This window comes from Lithobates pipiens, unplaced genomic scaffold, assembly GCF_037356315.1.
Source record: "Lithobates pipiens isolate NorthernLeopardFrog02 unplaced genomic scaffold, aLitPip1_a1.2 Scaffold_19, whole genome shotgun sequence".
Classification (NCBI taxonomy): Eukaryota; Metazoa; Chordata; class Amphibia; order Anura; family Ranidae; genus Lithobates; species Lithobates pipiens.
This window is the reverse complement of record NW_027507764.1, coordinates 317,244,599-317,265,451: the sequence shown is the minus strand read 5'-3', so window position 1 is coordinate 317,265,451 and position 20,853 is coordinate 317,244,599. Positions and strand designations below refer to the sequence as shown.

At 36.1% G+C, this 20,853-nt stretch overlaps 1 protein-coding gene across 2 annotated transcripts in view; it reads left to right on the top strand.

The window, feature by feature from the left end:
* Window positions 1-743: 743 nt before the first annotated feature.
* The window catches only part of LOC143996775 (cadherin-10-like), a 639,446-nt gene continuing 619,336 nt past the window's right edge, over window positions 744-20,853 (top strand). The window contains exon 1 of one of the 2 annotated variants that reach the window (XM_077492037.1): window positions 744-1,000. The gene's annotated coding sequence lies outside the window, so the exon portion shown is untranslated. The remainder of the gene's footprint in view (window positions 1,001-20,853) is intronic. The other variant, XM_077492038.1, reaches the window with a different exon arrangement.

Genomic DNA, 20,853 nt, shown 5'->3' with positions numbered 1-20,853 from the left:
TCTTCATTAACATAGAATTTAAAAAAATATTTTATTAATAGCTTACAAAATACAAGTGTGACCACCAAACATTAAAATTATCCCGAAATCTAGAAATAAATCGAAATAATTCTGGCATGCCACTATGCAGAAATATTCATGCTGAAGGAAAGCTGCAAAAAAATCTATTTAGCAGTGAAATCAGTTTGGCCCGATATGGCTTTAGCTGACATAAACTCAAGGGTAAATAAGCCTGGAGAAGGATGGTGATTTATGTGATGAACAGAAGGAGGATTTTGCAGCAGAGGAGATGCTCTTACCTCAAATGGAAATTGAACACCGCTTGCTGATATCAGATTGCCAACAAAGAAAATCACATGAAATTTGGGTATCTATTCAGCCTAAACAAAGCCATTTCAGTTCTGTGACATTCATTTTAAAATAGGACCATTTCCAGAACTTCTAAATTAAAATTTGATGCATGTAGATATTTTTTTTTTATGTTTTTTTTTCCCCCAGCCTCTGAAATATAGAGATCGTGGAATCTGATTGACGATTACGTTAAAAAATTTCAAACAAAGGAAATCATTATACAGATGTGGTGTTTAACAAAGCTCTTTCCACTGTCTGCATTCACTTGCAAATCGTTTTGCTGGTAAAAGCCAGCGTTCCTCTCAGTCCCTAACCTTCCCATGGTAAGTACTGCAGTTCTTTCAGCAGAGGCTTGCTGTGTTGTGTGAGAGAGGATTTTTTTTTTTCTTCCCTTATTAATCAGGAGCCCTGAATGAAAGCCAATCACAGGCTGAGCTTCCCCTTGGCTTTGCTTTCCTGCCTCTTAGAGTTAAAAGTGATGCTGTGACTGTGAGGAAAAGACTGAGTTAGAATCAAGTAGAATATTCCTTGGGAAAATACAAGCACAAATAGAGGGTAAATAGCAGCAAATGCTCAAGCTGTGGTGCTGAATCGGACAATACCACAATTCCAGATCAGCGGCAGAATAAAAAAAAAAGAAAAAAAAAAGGTAAGATATTTCTGTATAAAATCTCTGCATTCAGCGTACGTTATCCTTTTCACAGGATGACAGCAGTGCTTGCTGCATTGTGATGTAGATGAACGCTGTTTGTATGTAAGTATTGCAACTTTTAATTCAGTGTGTCTGGCTAATGTTAGAAGTGAATTCAGCAATTAGGCAGCAGTTTTAGACAAACTGAAGCCCTTTGTATAGAAGCGATTGTTCACCACAGCGCAGTTAACTGTATAGCCATGAGTTTACTTAATGCAATGAGCCAAGCAGTGTGTGTGTGTGTGTGTTGTGTGTGTGTTTACATGTGTATTCTAGAAATGACCTTTGTCATTTTCTACACAATGCCATGGCTTATTTAAAAACTGCAGCATGTGCCTCCAGTGAGACAAATGGGTCTGTCTAGTGTATAGTCAGGTACAGCTTCAGGTAAAATGAATGGAGTGTTTAATAATCACTTTACGACAATGGAATGATATTATGCCTACAGAACACTGCACTAAATATTTGCTTTCTTGGTACATCGCAAAGTGTTTTGCTAAGATAGTATGATGAATTTAAGAGGAAAATCCAGAGTTTGCTATTCGTTTTTGTATTACAAGCAATATGCGTGTTATTTGTGTTATGTTCTTGAGTAACATGTGCAACATATCACCGTGACCAAACACACGAACATGCTGCCCTTAAGCAACTGTTGATGGCATTACATGATCAGGAATTATTGTAACATAAGGATGTGCTACATGATCCTCGGTGCAGCCAGACAATCTAACAAGCCCTCTAGCCCCAGAATGATCCAGCACATGCAGTCATTGACAAACAGTACCCAGCTTCTTATAACTGGCATATTATCTGTTCTGCTTTCACACAGATGGGGCTGTTTCCTATAATCTTCAGCTTTCTTTCTTGTAAAAGCATCTCTATTATACTAAAATGCACATCTATTATTTCCAATATGTGTCAAGATATATTATTTTGTACTTTCCCAGTCAGACAAATGTGCCCACTCAGACACAAATGGCTTTAGACTTAGAACTCAAGCATGCCTCAAAAATACTAATGTACTGGTGTGCATATATGTGTGTACATCCACACACATCTATCTATCTATCTATCTATCTATCTATCTATCTATCTATCTATCTATCTATCTATCTATCTATCTATCTATCTATCTATCTATCTATCTATCTATCTATCTATCTATATATCTATCTATCTACCTATCTTGCTAACTATCTATCTCTCTATCTAGCTATCCCAAATTTCAATGTGCCCTTCTACTAAATGCCTGACACCTATCTTTTTCAAAATACCCCTCTTTGTGGCTTTTATAGCATCTTAGAGTGACTAATGTGCAGATGCATTTCTCAGTGACTCAGACAGATGTGTGTCAAAATATATATATTTATACCATCTATTTCAGTGTAAGATGTAGTAAAAATGAAATCCTTTCTAAACCAGGCTTGCCGTTGAGCTAAAAAGTGCTGAACTTTTAGACTGCAGTGCACCTCCACAAAGCAGAATTACATATTTTATCTCTATGCTGCAAAGTTAAAATGTGTCATGCAAAAGCTACACTTGCTGTAAAAAATAAATAAGCAGCTTTATAAATGTGGTATAGCCTGAGCAGAAAGATAAATACTTTTTGGAGCATAAGCTGGTAATCTTGTTTGTGCCATGGGAACCCTTCTAAATTAGACTATTCCATCGCCTTGCCAACCTGTTAAACAAAAGAATCGAATCAAAGGCTCATTTATAGTCCATGAAGCAACTCCTAATAAAAAAAATGAATGACAGATTGGAAGTTGTTTTGCGATTGTATATTGTTTCATATTTTTGTATTACTTTTCAGGACATTACAAATCAGCATGGAGTATCCTCAATATGACAATATTATAATATAGCTTTTTAGAGACGGTCTCATGCTTTCCATAGACTGCTTTTTTTTCCCATCCTGTTGAAAACATTGCAAATACTGGTGCTCATTTGCACAGTAAAATTTCTGCTTATGAAAAGAAAAGCGCAAACGTCTGGAAAAAAAAATCATTGAAATGTGCATCCATATTGTGTGGACAATAATAATAAACAAGTATATATATATATATATATATATATATATATATATATATATATATATATATATATATACACACACACACATGTGTGGATGTGTACATGTGTGGTGTGCATACTATACATACAGTACATAATATATAGAAAGACAGATACATACAAACACTAGGAATCACTAGGAATTAAATACACAGAGTTATATATTCAGCTGAGGACAGTGTTTTCATATCCCCTGCCAGCTAGCTTTTTCATACCCACCGGGGAGTTTAAATCCTCAATCCATTGCTAACTCCTTTACAACCCTCTATCAAAGTAATTCATTCTGTAGAATAGCTTTCCGAGTAATAGGGTAAGAAATGTGTACTTGAAACTGTGTTGTTATTTCTTAATATTAATTTCTCAGTAAAGCACCATCAAAACAGGAAAGGTTAATTTGAAAATGATACCCACCTCAGCCTCACTTACAGTAATTCCTCTACTGGGAAAACTATGAGAGGAGGGAATCACTAAATATACCCTACATTGTGTGTAACTAGACTGCTGAATATCTTTCCCCTCTTTAGCATACGGAATGGCCATGACAATGCATTGCTTCATGCCACTATCTATTTGATTGGTTACTTTTTGCAGAAGCGGAAACATTGTGCTAGGCATAAAGCTTGCTTTAAAGTAATATGTCAGAGGCTTCAGAACTAGTGGTCTTAACAGCAAATCATGCTTGGTTGCACTGTGCAATTGGGTAAAATATAATTTATATATTAATAACTCTGTGGCTAAAATGTGCTTATTATGATCCTTTACTCAATAGGGAGAGCAGACATGCTTGAATTCCTTTCATTGTGTAGATAGGTTATGGCATAAATGATGAACTGTTCCAATTTCCAACCTACCATTGTTCAGTTAGAGAACAGCTAGGTAAATGCACTGCTGCAATATAATAGGGTAGTGGTGTTTACAATACCATAGCGCCATGCTTTGGCTAATAACATGCGTTGGACTTTTAGTGCCTATTCAACATTTGGTAAGTGGCTTAAATTGTGTTTTTCAGCCAAGTCAAAATTATCAAATATTTTGGTTGTGTTAAAAAAAGCCATGTTTAATCTTCTCAATCACTGGATTACTATTGAGATAAAAAAAAGTTCTCATGAATACTGAAACCATTGTCAACTTCGATCTCCACATTTAAGCTACACTGTTTATGTGTGTCACAAATAGAGGCTCCTCATATATTGTTAACTTACAAATGTATATGTGTGTATTGATAAGCATAACTCACTGTATGAGCTAATCAATATACATGCAAAAATTATAGCTTATGGAACTAGCTTATGAACTCCATTTTTTTTTTATTGAGAAATGTCTATAGTTAACCTAGCTCCCAATTTTTAAGATTTTTTTGGGCATTGGGGAACAAGATTGGGCAAGATATCCTCCACAAGATCATCAGAAAACCCCACAGCGTGAAGGTATTATGTGCTAAAATGCAGCTGAGTTATGTAGCTCTCTGGACACCTGCTGACTTTTCCAATACAGAGACCTAGCAGCTGGGTTGATGTAGGGTGCAGCAGCAACTCTATAAGAGGTTGTGTTGGGCTATACAGATCAACTGCATTTGAAATGATCCAGTCACTCTTGTGTACCGGGGGAATGAATGAGGCCTTAGCTGTAGTTATGCTGCAGTTATTTATTACTAATTATATCAGGGATTGTCAGAGATTTCTATTGTTACCCAAGGTTTACAGAGATTATTCAAAGCCTTCATGGATTCATTTTCATTTACATTTAAGCAGTGTCATCATGGTAGCATAGCATCGTCGTTCTTCTATGCCTGTAATGACATCACCTTGCTTCATGGCCTAAGTAAAACTACAAAGCTATTGTATCTGTTTTGGGTAAATCATTGGGAAGGATTGTGTGAGGATTTTAACAAAATATTTGCTTCAATACAGTAAATCACTTTGTTACAAAACAGTTTGTAATTATGCAGTTATTTAAAGTGATTTGCATTTTTCAATTGCCTCTGGACACTTTATATGGTACCAAGGTAACAGACCAAAATAATTTTAATCTAGCCTAGTGTTTTCTACTTAGAATGGAAAATGGCAGTTGGAAATTACTCTACACACTAGAAGGTTATTTCATTTTTCAATGTAAGCAATTTGAGCTTTAGTGGCTCAGGGCAGTAACAATTGAGATGCAGCCTATCAATTTACAGTATGGGCTTTCCTTCTTTGGATTTGTTTATGTTCTTCTTTATTCATTGTATATTTTTGGCAAGTCTTGGATTGTACCCAGGGCTGTAATTGTCAAAAAAAAACAACAACCTTAGTGCCTCATGCCATATAGGCTTGTAAATATAAATTGGGAATTATTTACTAAAGTAGTGATTACCTTGGGCTACTGCCCTTGGCAGATTCTTCCTTTTCATTTTATTGCCTTGCTACATTTACTTAATTATCTTTGGACAGTTCATCTAACAGTAATTGTGTAAGATTCCTCTTAGCCCTTGTACCCACGGTCGGACATTCTGACAACCAAATCCATTGGATTTTGTCCGACGGATTTTGTCTGACAGATTTTGTCCGAAACTATTGCATACACACGGTCGGACAAAGTTGTCGGAAAATCCGATTGTACATAACGTGATGACGTTATTTCATTACGACGGGACTATGTTCAGGCTAGTAACCAATAGCTTTGGTCTAGGAATTTGATCTGAGCATGCGTGGCACTTTGTCTGTCGGAGTAGGCTACACATGATCAGAGTATGTCCGATCGGAGCATGTTGTTGAAAAATTTTATAGACAAGTTGGAAAACTTGGTCCGTCGCATATTCCGACAGAAACAGTCCGATGGAGACCACACACAGTCGGATTATCCAACAATACGGTCCGATCGGACACATTCTGTCGGAATCTCCGACCGTGTGTACAAGGGCTAACTGAGTTATAACTGATGTATCCAAAAAGAATCATACAACGACCATACAAAATCACATTTAGTGCCCGGACCTATTTACATTTGAAAATTCAGCAAAGGTTATGGGTACAAAGAAGGTCAGGGTAGTAATATAAGGGTAGATATTCAATCCCACACAGTGGGTGGAATGTCCAAGGCCTGCAATTGTATTGAAAAATCCAATGGAAGAATACAAAACATGTGGTAAAATTAATTTGTAAAATATTTGTTTCTTGTATACAAGATGCATTGGAAAATTTCTTATGTGATAATGATTTCTTACAGTGATTGAAAGCATGTATTACTGTACCCTTTCATGGTTCATCTGGCACATTTAATCCCAACAGGTTTACAAAAAGGACCCTTCATAGCCAAATATTCTATAAATTGCAGTGTTGCTCAAAATGTCATTGTATACCAATGAAACAAACCATTTCAATAGATTTTTAAAACAGTTAAACAATAAAAAAAAAAAAACATATCTAAGAATGAATTCATTAAAGGTGAACTATGACACATTATGGCCCACTTACTGCAGAAAGGAGATACTTTATCCCAACATCTTACAGGTGCCACGGTTGTACACAAAGCTGTGCATGGGTGATAATTAAGGATGAGCTGAACACTCCTCTGCCACACTAGAACATGTGAACAGGCAAAACATTTGCACACAAAAAAAGTTCAAGTCTATGGGACACGAACATGAAAAATTAAAAGTGCTAATTTTAAAGGCTTGTATGCAAATTATTGTCATAAAAATTGTATGGGGACCTGGGTCCTGCCCCAGGTGACATGTAACAATGCAAATTTATTTAAAAAATTGACCTTTTTTTTGGGAGAAATATTCGTTTAAATATCATGGCTGGGGGGTGTCTATAGTATGCCTGTAAAGTGGCACAGTTTTCCCATTTACCGAATAGTACCGCAGCAAAATAACATTTCTAAAGGAAAAAAGTCATTTAAAACTGATCGCAGCTGTAATGAATTGTCGGGTCTCGGCAATAGAGATAAAACTCAGAAAAAAATGACATGAGTCCCCCCCAGTCCATTACCAGGCCCTTTGGGTCTGGAATGAATATTAAGAGGAACCCCAAACCAAAAAGTTGACCCCGCCTTCCTCTGACATCATGTGGTGTTAGAGGGGGCAGGGCCACTCATTTACGTCACCAGATGGCCCCACCCTCAGCTATATAACAGCTGTCATCAAGAATAAGCATTACTTGGTGGAAGCCCAACGTGGAGGTGGAGCTTTTGCAGCTTTTTTTTTCTTTTTTCGGTCCGTCGGGTGGCGTGAGATGGATTTATATTGTGGGACATTTTTATTTTTTATTTTTAATAAAGGACTTGTGCCAAAGTGTCTCCTGTCTTTTTTAAAAAAAAAATTTGACACTTTTTTGTGAAATGGTAGGGGTACAATGTACCTGTTACAAATTCACATAAGGGGAGGTTGGGATCTGGTTGCCCTGCCCACAGTCCCCCACAACTACTGGGCAAGGGTTGTGGGCATGAGGCACTTGTTCCCATCAACATGGGGGCTAGGGGCTTTGAGGGGCTACTATAAAAGCACCTTCCTCATGTTGAAGGCATGTGGCCAGATACGGGTCAGGGGGGAACCCCCCCCCTTCCTCTTTTCCTGTGGCCTGCAAGGTTGCATACTCAGATAAGGGTCTAGTATGGATTTTGGGGGAACCCTATGCCATTTTTTTAAAATGTTGCCATAGGGTTCCCCTTAAAATCCATACCAGACCTGAAGGGTCTGGTATGGATCTTCGGGGGCCCTATGCCATTTTTTTATTTGGCTCAGGGTTCCCCTTAATACCAGACCCAAAGGGCCTGGTAATGGACTGGGGGGGGACCCATGTTGTTTTTTTCAATGAGTTTTATCTATATTGCCGAGACCCAACAATTCATTACAGCCGTGATCAGTTTTAAATGACTTTTTTCCTTTAGAAATTTAATTTTGCTGTGGTACTGTTCTAAACATGGGGAAACTGCACCACTTTACAGGCATACTATAGACACCACCAAGCATGATATTTAAATAAATATTTAATTTTTATTGTTTCACTTTAAGCATTAATAAAATCACTGCTCCCGAAAAAGTCTGTTTTGTTAAAACTTTTTTTTGCATTGGTACATGTCCCCTGGGGCAGGACCCAGGTCCCCAAACACTTTTTATGGCAATACATTGCATATAAGCTTTTAGAATGAGCACTTTTGGTTTTTCATGTTAATGTCCCATAGACTTTACCGGTGTTCCGTGGCTTTACAATTTGCCACGAACAGTGCATAATGTTTTGCTGTTCGACAAACAGGTGAACACCCAATGTTTGTGTCGAACTTATGTTCGACTCGAACATCGGGCTCATCCCTAGTGACAATCAGTGTAACATTAGAAAACATTTCATAGCAAACAGGGAAATACATTTTATGGCAGAGAGACATACAGGGGTTGATTTACTAAAACTGGTGCACTTAGAATCTGGTGCAACTGTGCATGGTAGCCAGTCAGCTTCTAACTTCAGCTTGTTCCATTAAGCTTTGACCATAAAACCTGATAGCTGACTGGTTTATATGCAGAGCTGCAACAGATTTTGCACTCTCCAGTTTTATTAAATATCTCCCACAGTATTTTCCTTCATAAAACTACCTTATAGCAATGTTTGTTTGTTTTTGTTTTTTTTGTTTTTTTTTAATAGAGCTTAAATTTGTTTAAAAAATACACTGGGAGCTTTAATTTATAAGTATCTATAGGTTAGGTCCTTTCTTGGTAGAGTGGATGGCTACCTACTTTAATTTGAATTCCTTCCACAATTGTTACAGTCTCCCAACAAAGGAAATTTAAAAGGAATACACATCATTTGATCAAATCACAGGATAGAATTTTTATAATAAAACGCTCTTTTGTCCTCATGTAACCTCACAGAATGGATTTAAACTTTCTGCTGTTCCGACATTGATATTAAGAACACATTGGGAGTTATTTACGAAAGGCAAATCCACTTTGCACGACAAGTGGAAGCTCTGTTGATTTTATCATCCAATCATGTGCAAGCTAAAATGCAGTTTTTTTTTAATTTTCCTTGCATATCCCCCTCAGATCTGCAGCGACTACACTTGAAAGTGCAGTTGTAGTGCAAAGTGGATTTTGCCTTTTGTAAATAACCCCCCGAATATATTTATTTCTTGATTGGCCCAGTATGCACTTTCTGCTTCCAATCATGTGCAAGCTAAAATGCTATTTTTTTATTTTCCTTGCATGCCCCCCTCAGATCTACAGGAACTTTACTTCCAAGTGCACTTGCAGTGTAAAGTGGATTTTCCTTTAGTAAATAACCCCAAAAGTGTCATTTACATAGATGAAACATATTCTTTTACATTCTCTTCCTGGAAACGCCTCATAAACCCTCAACATTGTAATTTAGCTTGAGGCGTTATTCAACATACACCTGCTTATTACAGTTCTTCCAATGAATTTTTCAGTAGAATGTTTAACAAGTTCCAGTGGGACCTCTGATGCATTGATAGTAAATGGGTCATGATAGTGTCTTAGTGCAATGTTTGTACTGCATTTATAAGAATTTCTTATTTCATGAAGGAACACTGTGTCATCTATGTTATACTGAGCTTCCAGGTGATGGCCAGTTATATGATATGGTCACAATATATTTTTACAACAAAGAAATAATAACAAAAAAAGTTAAATATGCACTATTGTGCAGTTAAAGTGTTACTAAACCCCAAGCAGTAAAATCAGTCTGTATATGCAGTATAGCATGCTTGCTATACTCACTGTGGAACTTAAGGGGTTAATCCTCTGCATTGTGAAAAAAAGGCTGTTTTTATCCTGTATGCATAGATCCTCCTCCTCCTGCACTGTCTATCTTGGGAAGGCCATCTAACACAGGCAAGGTAGCCAACCTGCACATGCTCAGTCTGGCGAGAACATTTACTTGTTCTCAGAGCTAGCCAGGTCACATAATATTGACATCACACATGTGGGCGTGTATACAAGCGGTAGTGAAAAACTCCTCTTACCTGAACTTTCAGCGCTGGAGAAACTGTGCAGTTTATCATGTAACCGTGGTATACAGAGCATCCAAAAAGGTATATAGTGGCAATATTTTAATGTAAAAAGAAGATTTATAAGCTGTGTGCACTGTGAGGGGGATGGACTGTTTTCATGTTACTGGGTTTAGTAACACTTTAAAGATTTTCTTTGCTTGTCTTTAATTTGAATAGTGGCATAGTGTGGTGAAAGCTGATCTTGCAACCAGCATTATCTTTAATGACTCCTCCTGCCAGTTCCTTCTAAAATGGAGTACCATAACACACACTGCTTCTAGGTCTTCTAATAGAAAAACTGCGGTAAAAATCTCTCCGTATCCAAGAATTCGAGTGCAGCTTTTAGTATTTCTTTAAAAAAAAATCATTTTATTTGCTTATTTTGTTTATTTAAAACATGACTGTTTACCTACAAGACTTCTTAATTACTGTCAAATCCATAACAGATGCTGTTCCCCTTTAATGCAGCACTGGAAGCTTAAATGATTAGTACTCCTAGTAATGGGTGCTTTTGGACTAAAGAACCTGATGATGTTTTATATTTCTCAAATATCATTGGCATAAACACTGGAACATATGTAATAGTAGGTAACTCATACTGCCAACATCTGCATCCCTCAACCCTTAAGTTATGTAGCTTTACACTATTCAATAATATAATAATATTTTAAGCTGGCCCTTTCTAGATTTGTTTTACAGACTGTAATGACTGAATAAGCGTGTTCAAGAAAAATCCACCAATACTGTTTGGAAACCTGTAGTCCATTGGTATGTAGAACGAATTGCTTATTGTGATTTATCACCAGTTTATAGTCACAGTCTGCAAACAAACATACAGTAGCTATAAATTGTGTCACTTTTAATTATACGATGAATATTAATAATTTGAATAAGTTATGTCAATTTCCTGAAGCTTTGCTTTAGAATACCACAAAACCTGCTTAAATACAAGGTAATAAAATGTAATACAATATAGGTCTCTATGGGGTAATTGTAAAGTTCCAAGCTACATTTTTTAAGTCTTGAACATTTTCCAAAATTATACAGATATGTAATTACACATTAAATACTAGATAATAAAAACGGGTAACATTATTTTTAAAGACTAACTGTATTTTAATCTAAAATGGACCACAGTTATAACAAAAAGCATTACAACAAAGATTGTATAATAAAACAAACTGGATTCGCAAGCTGTTTAATTGAAAAATGATGATCAGATTCCCACAGTTTAGAATGCTGTAAATATTAAAGGGGCCCATAAACATGAAGTTTGTGGATGATTTTGTAATGTCCATTGCTAACATGCAACACCCTTACTAATTGCTCTCAAAATAGTTATTGAAAAAGGTTGGATTTTTTCTTGTGTTGGGGCCTTCGCATTTTCTTCTTCTTCTAGACATTCACAACCTGGTCATACACCATTCATCTTTAATTATAACACGTTTAACTTATGCAAAAAACATAAACTGTTATAACTGCACACAAAGCAACAGTATATGTACCTTTCCTATGTCTCCAGAATGTTCTTCCCTTCAGGAGAAATTTGCCCTTGAATTCAGCTGGAAAACTGACAATTCCAGGATTCTAGTTTTTTTTTAGTCCCAGCCAATGCTCACCGATTCCTCAAACTGACCTCATCACATTGTCACAGGGTAGTAACATAGTACATAGTAGTAATGGGGAGGTTGATAGGAGGAACCAGCAAAAAATAAAGGGGGACCAAAAAGATCAAAACTCTCAGAAGCATTCGTTTCCCAGTAAACCTTAATGGAGGATTTTTCTTGAATGAAAAGGTGTTCTGATGATGTGCAAAAGGTATTCAGCATCTATTTTTACAGGTATAGAGGTTTTGGGTTAGTTTTATGACTGGGTCACTTTAAAACAAGCAGATTTTGGATGAAATACTTATGCAATATTATGGGCCTTTTTTGTTAGATGTACAGGGATGCTCAGAATCTGTTTCATAACATAATTTTAACCTCCCTGGCGGTATGATTATGTCAGATTTCTGATGCTTAAAGCGGTACAATTATTTTGCATGGAAATTTGGCATTTTATATTGTAGGCCTGTAATTCTTAGGAATAACTCACTTAAATCTGTCCAAACAAGAGTCTAGTAGACATCCCAGGTATGATAAATTTTGAAACACAAAATCATAAATTATAATATAATAAATAACTATAAATAATTCGAACAAATAAAATAAAACAATAATACACATTATTCAATGATGTAATCAAAACAAAAACTTCGAAATTTGCTCAGTTGTCATTACTTTCAGTGTTTGATGACGAATTTCCCCACGAATCACTATCGTTCAATTCTGCAAGTGATTTTGATTTATTGTCGCTGTTTTCTAGCTGGTCTAAAACCAATTTTGATGTAAAGGGAGGGTTTTGGTTGCTATGGACAATCTCCAGTTTCCAGGCAGAAAGAACAGTATTTATGAGATATAACTGCATGCAGGGCACTGGACAAACCACTAGGAACAAAAGGGATGTGAAATAAACTGATACAGTAATGTAATCTGTACGATTACAGTGTACTGTATATGTATTGTGTTTTTACTTTTTGAATTTGGCGCCGTTCTCTGTCATCGTGTGTCACAACGCTCTCAGGGAACGCAGCTCGGCTCAGTGATGAATCAAGCGGAGGACGGCTCATACACAGAGTGGGGAGACATTGCAGGATACTAGGGACAAGGTTGAGCTGTACCTGGATCCTGCAATGTTATCTCGAGTGTGGCTTGGGGTTACCGCTTTTGGTGCTGGAAATCCACGCCAAGCCACAGTTGGCAATACCGTCAAGGAGATTAAAAAGCACCATTCTAAATATTTTCATCATATCTCAGGTGTTCTCAAGTCAAAATTACACATTAATGTGTACACAGAGAACATTGAGCACTTTGTGTTTGTATAACCAGGGGTTACCCCCACTGAAACCCTAGCAAAGAAAAAAAATTACTATCTAGGTACCCACAGACACAAATTGTGTAATAAAATGTATTTTTTTTACATTTTATTTATACAAAAATTGGTTAAAAAGAGGGACAAAAATCCAAAAATGAGTAATTGTTGAGCATTTTAGTTTTCAATCAAGCATCGCTGTAATGACCCAGTGCACTCCACTTCTGTTTAATGGTAATCTGGTTATTTTGGAAAGCCATTGCTTAGAATGTTGGGACACTGCTGGTTCTTTTCTATCTCAAACATATTAAAAGCCAGGTGGGAAAGAGCATCCGTGCTGATTTAATTACACAGCACAGACATCAGGAAGTTCTGATTTTACCACAGTTTCATAATGTGCTGGAAAGAATTAGAGGCTTGCTGACTGATTTTATTGATGACTGTATTTGCTCTTAAAGAGCATTCTAGACATGGCATTTAAGTTTTTAAAACTGACGCTTACACAGTGATAAAATAGCTTAGCAGTAATGCAAGTGTTAACATGGCATTATTCAGAAACAGAATAAAATGAAAGCTCAGTAGATCTGTTTACACTTTTCTTATTAGAATGCAAACACAGAGAAAAATTCTTAGTAATAATATTTTAAATATTTTTAAGCTGAACTCTAGGCGGACAGAAAACACAAGTTAATGTAACTCTGTAATCATTAAAACATTATCAGATTTTTTTTTTTTTTTTACTGTAAGCACTATTAGTACTTGAATTTAACCTGGCATCAGTACAAAGAGCCACTCAGTTAATTAATGTGTTGACAAGAAGCGTTCTGATAGTAAGCGAAAGAGGAGTGATGAAGAGATGAGCTAATTACTGTACTCATTTCCTTTTCACTGTACAGTTACAGTCTGGGAAGGTCCATTGTGACATGGGCTCATAGGAATTGGGTTGAATAATGTTGGACATCAAACTGAGGGCATTCTGTATTATGTAATCTTTGAATTGAAGGTGAATATTACAGAAAAGTATGGTTTTATTTATTTATTTATTTTATTTTAATACGTTATTATTTTAATCTCATTTTTGTCTAGCACTCTGCTTTAAATGACCTATCATATACAAATACAAATAAATTAAACTTCAAACAGAGGCAAACAGTTTTATTTTACTCTGTCCTTCATGTAAAACCTATTTGAGTAATAATGATGGAAAGAACTATAGCGCTGCCTGTGTGTGTGTGTGTGTGTGTGGGGGGGGGGGGGGTCACTAGTAAGTTCTGGTAATTGGGAAAAGTTTGTAATAAACAGGTGCCAAAGAGGAGTAAAGATGGTGTTGCTTCTCAAATATAGGTCCTGCATACCCTAATGCACAAATGGAAAGTAGACATAAAGAGGATGAACCCATCTAAATGCAGGCTGTTAGATGAAAAAAGCAAACACAAAAGGCATGTCAAGTGGTGTAGAAAATTTCCAGGATGCTGGTTTTAGCTTGCAGAGTTTGGCAGGCAAGCAGCCAGACTGTGTACAAGTGGCTGGTAACTGCAGAGATCATCAGGGAAGCAACTGGAGAGTGATGCTGGAACTGTCAGACGGTGGCATGGAGCACAAGTTATCTCCCATGGCTGGGTGGCTTTGAGACAGCTTGAGCTCCACGCCACAGTCTGACAGTTGCGGCATCACTCTCTAGCTGCTTGCCTGCCAATCTCTGCAGTTACCCGCTTGTCTGCCAATCTCTGCACACAGTCTGACTTATTGCCTGCCGAACTCTGCAAGGTGAAACCAACATGCTGGAGACCTTCTACACCGTTTGACATGCCTATCCTATATCATATGCACTGAAAGCAATACTTTTGTGTTTCATCATCTCATCTAACAGCCTACATTTAGATGGGTGTGCCCTCTTTTTGTCTACTTTCTATTTGAGTAATAATCCATTTATGGCAATAAAGCATGATAATGGACAAAAAAATTGAATTGGTTGGCACTGTAAATCAAATCTATTTTTCAACTTTGCCAACCTGGTACTTAATATTCAGAGCAAGGAATTGGCTATTAAAATGGCATACAAAGTGACAAAAGATTAAGCCTTTGGATTGCTGATTATCGATTATAAAGACAAAAAAAAACTTTATATAATATAATTCTGAATTGTCATAAAAGGAAATGTAGAATGTGGAGTATTGTACACCTACATATTTTTAAACCTATGACATGAGAGCCCTCATTTACATTGCATAATTACTTCTGACATAGTCCCCTGACTATTTGACCTTTGCAATAGTAATTTACCATTATAGTATAGATAGAAATATGAACATTCTGTTCTAGAAGGCTGTACTATATCTAGTAAGGCAATCAGTTTTTCCTGAAGCAGGACCAGTAGGTTAGAAATACACTGTTTGCCATTTATATTGTTGAATAAAAGACAACCTATTTTGTTATATGTACATTAATCTAAAAAGGAAGATTGTGAATGAATATAAACTTATCCTGTCCCCCAGATGCACACTTACTAATCCGATGGTCTCTGCCTTATGTAATGATTATAGCTTGCAAGAGAAATGTTCTTACCACTGGACACATTTGCACAGTGGATGCTCAAATACTCTCATAAGAGTCTCTCCTGTGGGTCCTGAGACTCAATACACAATCTTACATCCAAACATACTTACCCTTTAAAATTAATTATTTTGCTTAATAAAAAGACAAAGACTGTAATAACATATTATTTTATATTATAATTTTTATTAACCACATGCCAACTGCCTGCCATCATTTGGTGGTGGCAGAATGGCTCCTCTGCAGAAATCGCCGTAGCTGTATGGCTGCCCCTTCAAGGGGCATAGGGGGCATGCGCGGCCATGTCACTGAGGAGACCATGTCCGCTGGGCACCCACGATCGCTCATGACAGAGCAGGAACATGGATCTGCGTGTGTAAACACACAAATCCACATCCTGTCAGCAGAGAGGAGACAGATTGTGTGTTCCTAGTATATAGGAACACCTATCGGTCTCCTCCTCCAGTCAGTCCCATCCCCCTACAGTTAGAACACACAGTGAGGGAACACATTTAACCACTTGATCGCCCCCTAGTGTTAACCCCTTCCCTGCCAGTGACAGTTATACAGTAATCATGGGGTATTTGTAGTACTAATCGCTCTATACATGTCAATGGTTTCAAAAAACTGTCAAAAGTGTCCAATCTGTCCACCGCAATGTCACAGTCCCAATAAAAATCATAGATTGCCACCATAACTATTAAAAAAAAAATGCCATGAATCCATAAATCAATAACCTATTCTGTAGGCGCTAACCAATCAATATACTCTTCTTGCAATTTTTTTAACAAAAATATGTACATTATTGCATATCAACCTAAACTGGGTTGTTTTTTTTTTTTAATTGGGATATTTACAGTATTATAGCAAAAAGTAAAAAAAAAATGTGTTTTTTTTTTTTCAAAATTGTAGCTTTTTTGTTTTTAACGCAAAAAATAAAAACTGCAGAGGTGATCAGGGCTGATGTAGTTAAAATATGTGTCTTTGTCATGGAAAGAATATAAAATATTGTTCTGAGATATGTCATGTGACCCAAACACTAAAATTCACAGGGTCTCATTTTGGGTGTTTCACACTACTACTGTATATATTGCTTAGAGCAAAACCTTATTATGTAATAAGCACATACAGTACACTATCTGAATTTTCATACAATTGTATATAACACTTAAAGGCTAAATTCACCTTTGTTCAGCTTTTGTTTTCTAAATTACAGTTTCCATATGTACCAATATAGCATTAATCTACTTCTTTTTTTAAAAATAAAACAGCTTTCCATTTATTCTACACACGCTTACCTCACTCTCTTCAAGGTTGTTCAAAACATGTATTCATTACTTCTTCTTTACTTCTTGGACAGACTTTAGGTCATGACATAGGAAGGAGTTGATCATCTGATCTCATTAGCACACACCCTGCATCATTTACCCTCAGCTGGTCAACTCCTTCCTGTGTCATGACCTAAAGTCTGTCCAATAAGTAAAGCAGAAGTAATGGATAAGTGTTTTGAACAGCCATGAAGAGAGTAAGGTAAGTGTGTGTAGAGTAAATGGAAAGCTGTTTTATTTTTTGCAAAAGAAGTACATTAATGCTATTATGGTACATAGGGAAGCTAGAATAATAATACAAAAGCAATGCCTTTAGAATTTGAAATTTACACACACTAAAAAAGGCAATCCAAAGCACCTAATTATAATTTATTTTGTAATGTTTATCCGAAATTGGTTGTTATGGGTTACTGCACTTAAAAAGTATTATTTTTTTGTTGAATATGGGCAAAAGTTACTCTAGGATAATGATTTTTTTCTAAAAGGTATTTTGAAAATTGAGGTGATGAAAGTGGTAATATACTATGAAGGTCATATTAACATAGGTCAGATAATTTGAGAGTGGAAGAAAGGTTCATAATTTCACAAAAAATAAATAAATATATATATATATATATATATATATATATATATATATATATATATATATATAAATAAAATTGACATGCTTTTGTCAACTCTTTGTTTCACAAGGTGAAAGATTTATTACATGGTTGTTCTCAATAAGGACACTTCTCAGTAAATAGTTGATCTCGTTTTAGATTAATTCTACCACTTCAAGTAACCTGGCTTGTGGGAAACCTTGGATGTTATTAACTAAGAGTAAAGTTACATTAACCGTGGACTCTATATTCTGAAGAATATTAACTGACAAGTGAACAAATTGCATAATGGATGTAACACATCACACTACTTAGATAATGCTGTCACAGAACTAGTAATGCCTTAAGCTTACGAAAAGCTCACCTAGATTGTATTTATATATTGAAATTACAGTAGAGTATAACAAAATATTATAAAGCACATTTTCAGTAATTTTATAACATACATATTATGAGAATGATGTTCCTTTTAATAGAAACTGTGTTTATAGTCCTTATGTGGTAGAATTCTTTGCAAAAACTAAGATTAAAATGTAGGAGGTACTTTAATTCAATGTTGATGATACGCATTATTCACCAATGTTTCATCAGCATACACATCATTTGCACTCTGATGAATGCATGAATGTCACTAAAACATTGATGAATAAAGCTAATTAGTACTGCCTCTACTTTGTTCATGTTACTTGTTGAAGCCTGCAATCAGCAGTTCACCAAGTCATCAGCTATTTAAATCTACTTTAAAGAATGACTCCAGATGTTTTTTTTTTTTTATTGTAAAGAATAATATTAACATCTATTAGTATTTATTGTGATCTTTGTTCCCATTGGGACAATCCACATTAACTGACTATCCTAGTGATAGGGTACACCTGTTCTAGTGAAATCTGTTATGTGTGCATTCATATCAAAATCACCACCTATTTTGCCATAGGGTAAGTGATGCTGAATGGAAAATGCACATGCAAACTGATTTATTAAAATGTGAAGTTCTGTGGAGAGGTTTTGGGCCAGATTGTTTTTAAGGATAATTGTATTTTAAATAGCAATTGAATCTTCTGAGTAAATCGGCTAAATGCATTTCAAGTGCATCTAAACATCTATTCTTACAGTTTGTTTACTTTCCAAGTATGCTATGGAAAAAAAATTGTGAGCCCTCGGCTAGCAAATGCAGAGTAGGATATTTGCCGTCTGTAGCAAAGCTGTGCAGAAGTCTGATATTCCCCCTAGAGAGTTAAACCTATAGCTCTGCAATCAGCAAAGCTAATGCTTCCAGCTGATTGGGAATCTCAAGCTCTAACTCACACAGCTGGTGCTTTAGACCTCTCTAAAGAGAGCAAAGGCCCCCATATTCAGCATGCTGGAAGGAGACAAGTTCTTCTACTCAAGTTGTGGCTGCTTTTTAATCAGAAGCTGTATGCACATATGTGGCAGCTAGGGTTTCCACCTCATCCCTTTAAACCCAATCACATATGAATTGTACAGGTTCTGAGGCTGATTTAATCCATATAAGGCACCACGTGAGTTTAATTATTACCTTAATCAGCTACAAAACCTGTGTAATTGATATGTGTTTGGTTTTAATGGGATGAGGTAGTAACCCTAGTGACAGCACAGAGGTGGCTGTGCTGCCACATATATGAGTACATTCGGAGCTGCAGCTTTGTGCTGGGGGTACACTAGCTCTGCTCCCCCAGAACTGTGATCATGCTGTCATTGACAGCTCCCGGTCACTTTTTTCAGTTGGGAATTGGAATCACAGACTTCTGATCATGTGACAGCTAATCATAGCATCACACCCCAAAAATTTTAATAGCTAATCATAGTGATCACATGATTGGGAAGCTTAGGCTCAGCCTGGCGGTGGGCATTAACACAAACTGTAAGATCTGGAATTAATGTAGATGGCTTAGATTGACAGCATAACTGTGCTTAAAGAAAGAGTAAGGCTGCCATTTTTGTCCAGCCCCTTAAAATAATTAACTCTTGCCTGCCCCGGATGCTTGATCACCTAAAACTGGCAGATGTAGCCTTCAGTAATCTTTAGCAATCTCCATGATCTTCTTGTTACGCTCCATGTCTGTGAAGTTGATTCCCTAAAGACATATACATTATAAGGTTGTCTCATTTGAGCATTTCCTATATCTGGAGAGGGCCCCTTAGAACTTTATGGAGCCAAATAGATAGTAAAGATTACTTTTGTTTTCACTTATGTACAGTATATTGAGTTTTATATATAGATCCCTTAAACTAATAGGTAGTTAAAAAACATGTTCTAAATATATAAAAGATATGAACATGTGCTTTTTCGCAAATTTGTTGTAGTAGAGCTAATAACTGTTAGATCATGCTTTCAGATGGAGCATATTAGATCCATGCATAATATAGATGGTATAGAAATAAGTATTTAACTAAATGCATATGATTTTACATACCACTATTATAAGCGCATGGTAGGTTAAGGCATAATGTTTTTGAAGCATCATAGTGTTTCTAGCAGGAGAAATTATTCAAACTCTAATGACATCAGCTATATAAAATAAAATAGAGGAATTGGGTCTTCAACTGTAGCATGTGGAGTATGCTGTGTAATTACTACCTTTTTCTTTAATTCAAAGATTAAAAGAGAACTATGTTCTGTTTTTAGATAATGAAAGACAATATGAACAATACTGCAAGAGATTTGGTCAAAATGCCAAGTGCTCATTAAGTGCAAAGCAAATTTGAATGTTTCGCTGGCAATACAGTACATTTTATTTTGCTGTGTAGAACAAATGAAAGTGAAATGAAAGAGAATAGGCTTTTTAAGTATATGCTCAAAATGACACCTAGAAGATAGTTTCATCAGTATAACAATAATACTGAGAATAATTTAGGTGGTGTCTACTGTATATCAAATGACAATACGTCATCTGTAAATGCCTGCTCTTTAGCCATACAAATGCTTTAAGCCCCTCATGACCAAGGCAATTAAAGCTTTTTTTTAGCAAACCAACTTTTTGAAATTTGGTAGGTGTTTTGTTTGCTTAACAATAACTTTGTAACTCCTTTGCAAACTCAATATAGGGTGTTTAAAACCTATGAGAATTCTGCTTGGCGGACCATTTGTTCCTGTTTAAGTCCTAACATTTGTTATATAATTAACACCACTGTAGATATTTTCCCTACTTACCATGATTACAAGGACTCCATACCTCTTTAGCTTTTGATACCGTATATATCCTGCCGGTATTGTTTAAAAAATTTGATGCTAAAGGGTCTCGCCTCAGCTGTAAATCACTGAGGATTTGAAATCCCTATAACACAACCTAATTCATAAAAGTATATACTTCTGGGTATTAACAGAGCAGTATATTGTAAA